At 36.9% G+C, this 6,103-nt stretch overlaps 1 protein-coding gene across 6 annotated transcripts in view; it reads right to left on the minus strand.

Moving 5' to 3' along the window:
• ZNF704 (zinc finger protein 704) overlaps window positions 1-6,103 on the minus strand; it is a 248,339-nt gene that overhangs the window by 231,261 nt on the left and 10,975 nt on the right. The gene's annotated exons all lie outside the window — the stretch shown is intronic.

The raw sequence follows: 6,103 nt of genomic DNA on the forward strand, positions 1-6,103 counted from the left end.
TCAAAATTCTAGTCTCCCTGCTTGGCTTCCAGATGGACCTCTAGACAAGAGCTTCTTCGTGGGGCTAGGGCCAGTATCTCCTGCTGCGTGGTGATAATAGTGTCATGGTAGCTAATGGAGATTTCCTTTACAATGTTTGAGATTGGTGCGAACATACCTCATTGACAACTGTCTCTGTGTTCAAAGAGGGCAAACAGAATAGATGCATTAGGTGATGGGTGCCTGATCCTGCGCAGTCTTCCTCAAATCATGCCCCTCTCTAGTTTTTGGATTTGTCCGGGCTTTGTGATGCTGCTGATCTGTGACTGCTATGCATTCTAATTCTGCAAAAATAATGTGCTGGTGTTCCTCCATGTTGTTTAGGGTATTTACTGTTTACAAATATCTTTTTGCATTGACAGAAAAATTGCCAATGCATCTCTTTCAAAAGATTCTGCATCAGGCAAGAGGATTTGAAATATAAGCTTGAGAACCCCTCTTCTCAAAGTGGGGGCTCTTTCATGCATCCCTTCCTTTGTTCCTATTTTGGACAAGATCTCTTCTTCTGAAAACTAACCTTTGTCCTACCCTTAACCCAAACAACAACAAGACACACATATATATTTAGCTCTTTGGGTGATTTTAAATACTAAAAGACTTGGGTAAAAACCTAAGTAAACTAGGAACTCTCTAGCCTTCAGTTCTAACCTACACCCCTCCGAATGAAGTTGATTCCTTATTGTATTCATGCCAAACACTTGGATTGCTAGATTTCTATGGACCAAATCTGTTTACTACTCTCTAATCCTAGGACAAAGAAAAGGGATAGGGAAGGATTAGGAGGGACTTCACATACAGACTTGAAATGAGAGACGGAGAAAGGAAAGAAGAATGACTGTCCAATACACTCAGGAACTCGTTGCTTCATTCAAGAATCTATTTCAAAGTGTCCACAAGATTATTTAATAGGATGTAGTCCATGTTTATGGCTAGAAACTAAAGCTTTGTCTTGAATTTACAAAAAGGAAGTGAGGAAGGAAGGAAAAGTAAGAACCTGTCTGTGTCCTATCTGATTTATTTCTCATTACCAAACTTCAAGATTTGAAACTTCTTAGGATGTGGTGACCCCACTACTGTGATATATTTATTGGAAGTTTAATTTTGTTGTACAGATTTTCCCTTTCCCTTGTTTCTCCTAGTGTTTTCTATCATAGTAATTCTCTCCCTTTTCCCTTCTTTGTCCCTGAAAAAAAAATACAATAAATAAAGACTTACTGGTACTGAAAAATAAAATAAAGCATTGGTAGAACTGAATAAAGAGCATAAAGCTCAATAAAGAAGAGCAATGACGGCTAATTGGTACAGGGTTTCTTTTTGGAGTGATGAAAATGTTCTAAAATTAGATTGTGGCAATGGCTGCACAACTCTGTCAATGTACTAAAAACAATGAATTATACACTTTAAAAATGAAGATGGGGAGTGTAAGGGTAGTTCAGTGGTAGAATTCTCACCTGCCATGCGGGAGACCTGGGTTCGCTTTCCATCCATGCACTTTCCCAAAAAACAAACAAACAAGCGAAACAAACAAACAAAAATTCAACAGACAGTACAAACAAACATATATGTAACAGGATTCATATATGGAAAAATAATGAAATATGACCTCGCCATACAGCATACAAAAAAAAACGGAGATGTACATGGGATTGGAAATATGTCACTATAAAGCTGTCAGAGTAAGAGCAACAGAGACAGAAAGAGGAAGAAATGATGAATGAATGAATGAGTTAATGAATGAATGAATATGGAGTAATACATTTGAAATATTCCAGATCTCAGCCTTAGGCCATGTTCCCTTCTCTACCTATACTATTTTCCCAGATAATCCCACCTATGCCATCACTTTAAATATGTCTAGGTGCCAACGACTTCAGAATTTCTGTCTCCAGCTCTTCATTGAGCTCAAGCCTGTTCAACATCTCCATCTGGGGCTCTAACAGTCATCTCAAACTTAACACAGCTAAGACAAGACTCTGGATTCTCCTTCCCAACCCGAATCTTTTCTTCCTCTGTACATTGCCATCTCAGTAACACACCACCATCCACAAGGCTCACTGCCTCTCTCTGGTTAGAATATGAGCAGGACTCTATTTGAGTCTTGTTCTCTCCTGCGCCCTTGGATGAAGAAGAAGAGGAGTTCAGGAAATAGTTTTTGAATGAAATATCCATGGGTCTGTAGTCAAATAGAATACACTTTTTAAAAAACAATAAAAATTTCAGCTCGTCACTGACCTTAACCAAGATCTTTACAGTACCTCAATTTTAATACATAAAAAAAATTTTAATACAAAAATGATTTTCCCAAATAACCTCTGTGCTAGGGTATAAGAAAAACCTGAATGACAAAAATCAATATGGGGGGTTGAGAGAAAGACTTATCCGAATAGAGATTTCTTTGGAAGAAGAATAAAGAACTAAAAGAATTGTTGTCACCCAACAGATGGCTAAAAACAATTTTCAGAACCTCTTATATACCCATCAAACACTCGTGTAACAAAAAATGCAAATAGCAGTCCCTGTTCTCTTTTCAGAAACCTAACCTAGGTCATTTCAAACTGCAAGCGTACCTCCCTTACTGCCAGCCACCTGTATCCGACCTAAGATGCAAAAATGCTCAGCACTTAAATATCTATAGTCATTTATTTTTCCCCTTTTATGAGATAATTTTTACTGCAAGTAATATATGATGAAATAAGACTATTCTCCTTTCAAAGAGATACTCTCCACATATTCATTTTATAAATTCTAAGATCTTTATTCAAGTATTTCCACCATTTTTCTAATATTTTGTTAGACTAGTTTGAGTTGTATACAAACCTGCTAGTTGAAAACGTTTTCAAAAATTTCAGTTTAAAAATAAGTTGTTCTTGAGCCATAGTGGGTTGGCAGGCAGAGTTCTCACCTGCCATGCCAGAGACCCAGGTTTGATTCCTGGTGCCTGCTCATGCAAAAAAAAATTTTTTAATAAAAAAAAAATAATAATAATAATAAAATTTGCTCTTGGGCAGGCAACGGTGGCTCAGTGGCCGAGTTCTCACCTGCCATTTTCAAGACCTAGGTTCATTTCTCAGTGCCTGACCATGAAAAAAAATTGTTCTTTAAATTAAAATTTGAGCCCAAATCCAAATCAATACCTATTAGCAAGGTGTGGTCTTCAGTAGGTGCCTGCAGCTTACTTATAAAGCATGTACAAGCTACATTGAAGTGCTTATGGTAATATACTGTATTTCACATTGTTTTAATTTACAATGTACTCCAAAATAAAGTCTCCTTTTTCCTTAAGTTTCCATTGTTGTTTAGGTACCAATTTCAATTATTTTTTTAATCTGTTGGTCCCAACTGTTTTCTGAGGTGTTTCATAAATGTCTACATCATTTGGTGTAAAATTACCCTATATAGATTTCTTTCCACAGAAACTGCCCCATTCTTCTCTGAGGCTTATCTTCCACATCCATAAAATGGGAATAGTAATATCCACCTCCCAAGGTTATGAAAGTCAAATGAGGTTCGCATTAAGGGCCCTCTATAAACTATAATGTGTTAAATGCTGGGTAACACCAAAGTAAAGGTTGGCCCATGCCCAGAAAGAGCTCTGGTATGAGGTATTCAGTGCTCATGGTGCCAAATCACTTTATCTGTGACAGTCACACCACTGTTGATATGAAGTGTTAATCCCAGTATCCTAGTAAAATGTATATGGTCTTTTCATTTAGGTGGTTCTGATGTTTTTAATCTTTTTTCTTTTGGAATGTATAAGACAGATTATTTAATCTAGTTTCCTGCACATAAACACATTCTAATTTTCTGCTCCATTGGCACTTTTTTACTCTGTCAGAAGACCACTTCTCACGTCTGCCTATCTTCCCCCATCGGACCATCATGGAGCCTGATTTAACAGAAAGGCAGTGTTTTCAGCCTGTTTTTAAATATCACACACAAGGATGATATTCACAAATACACAAGTGAAAAATTACTGCCGAAAATATTCTTGTTTTTAGAAGATACATATTGAAGAAATGAGCTTTAGGAGGAAAAAATATTTCCAAGCCTGGAAAACCCACTAATGACTCTTCTCTGTGTTTGGGAAATTTGCTTAACTGCTTATTTCTTAAATAATGCCGTTTTGGTTATATCAAGTTACATGCCACTTATCTATGGTGTCCTTATTTAGAAAAGTAATTATAAACCTGTATTTCCCAAAGTATAGACACTCTAGGAAAATTATCTCTATAGTCAAGTAAATATGTAAAATGACACAATCTATTTCAACCCGTTAGATATCCAAAACGGTCCACAGTTATATTAGTATTCCAACTTTCTCTATGCTTGAAATATATATAACTAGAAAACATGCATTAATAATTTTAATTTTTTTATATTCTAGAACTTCCTGAAGTTGTTATGTACAGAATCCTTTTCTCCCCCTTCTGGACCTCTCCCTAATAGTAGAAGGCAGGTAAGTACAAAAGTTTAGAGGTACACTTTGGGCTACCTATCCCACCTACCCAAAGAACAAAAAGAATGTCTCCTTTACTAATCAAAAGGACAACAGGGTGGGGACAGAGTGAGAGAGGCAAACCCACACCTCAGAGATTCCAGGTCACATGCACACTAGAGTTGCTTAGAAAGGTATCATCACTGGATATCCCCAGCAGCTTTTGGCAACATGTACTCAGTATGTGTGTGATAAGTCTTTCCCCCTCCTTTTGGATAGCTGCCTGGTATGCCCCAACACAAGAGCTATAGCTCTTGACAGACTGATGAACATAACAGATAAAATGTCTCTGCCTTCTTTGCACAAGTAGATAAATGATTCATGGCTTCCTAAGCATAATGGGAAGATTAAAGCACGCCACATACTAGGCTGGGACCCACTGAGTCCACTTCACGAAGCAGCTCTCTGAAACAGCTCAGTACCATGAAACAGGCAGGAGGTTGTAACAGTCAAAATAACTATGCAATTTTGGATCCTCAAAGTTTTTTTTAAAAGATCTCTTTCTGAAACTACAAAGGAAACAAACTGCCCTCCACGTCTAAATTTAGGAGGTCTCTGGTCATGTTTAATATCAAAGCCACTGATAGAATAATATTATCCAAGTTTTCTATATGAAAAACTGGAACATAAAGATATTAAATGACTTGCCTAAAGTTATGCATGTAGCAAGTGGGGAAGCTAGAATGTGAACCCAGAACATGTGTTACATCACTTCTTGGCCTACAAAGAGATAACAGTGGGTGTGGGTAGCTGGAAGGATCCCTTGCTTTGATTCAATCCTGTTCTCTCCTAAGTTACTAATGAGCTCTCAACAAAAGTCACATTAACGGACTAAAATTACAGGTCTGCAGGTTTAATCAAATGGTATTTCATAGAACATATCTTTTAAAATTTTGGATTTAATTTAAAGTATTGGAGGACTTCTGACATTCACTTATTTTGATTACCATCCCCAATTAGTCCAATCAGGGAGATTTTACTTTCATTTAACCTTAACAAAAGCAAAGAGGTCACCGGTAACTGCCAAGTATGCATTGACAAAACACACTCTCAGTCTATCCTCCAGGGACTACGTACAGGCCCTTTGATAACTTTGCATCTTAAGGTTCTGTGGTGCTCTGCAGGATGAACAAGCCCTGCCCCCTGCCTTGTAAAATACTGCAAAGTTCTTATTCTAAAATTACTTTCAAAACTTTTCAACCTATTTCCCCTACAAATAAACTGCAATACTGGGTTTTCCAAAGCAATATCTTTAATGAAGTATAAAAATTTAATCACTCTAATTCCACTACACATATCTCAGATTTATGTTCTGTTTCACCTCAACCAGTAAATAAGAACAAACCAGTGTTATTTTCCAAATTCAGTGATCTAAATGCATCCTTAGTCTACCTATCAAAATCACCTCCTGGTCAGACCATAATAACCTCACACATTGTTTGGTTACCATTGTTTTAGGATATATATATCAAAATTACATCCCAAATTGTGGAAGTCAAGTAAGGTTCACAGCAGATCTAATCTTGATACAGCTAAAGAGGAAAATGGGTTTCAAAATCCTTGGGAAAA

Source organism: Tamandua tetradactyla, chromosome 6 (genome assembly GCF_023851605.1).
Source record: "Tamandua tetradactyla isolate mTamTet1 chromosome 6, mTamTet1.pri, whole genome shotgun sequence".
NCBI lineage: Eukaryota > Metazoa > Chordata > Mammalia > Pilosa > Myrmecophagidae > Tamandua > Tamandua tetradactyla.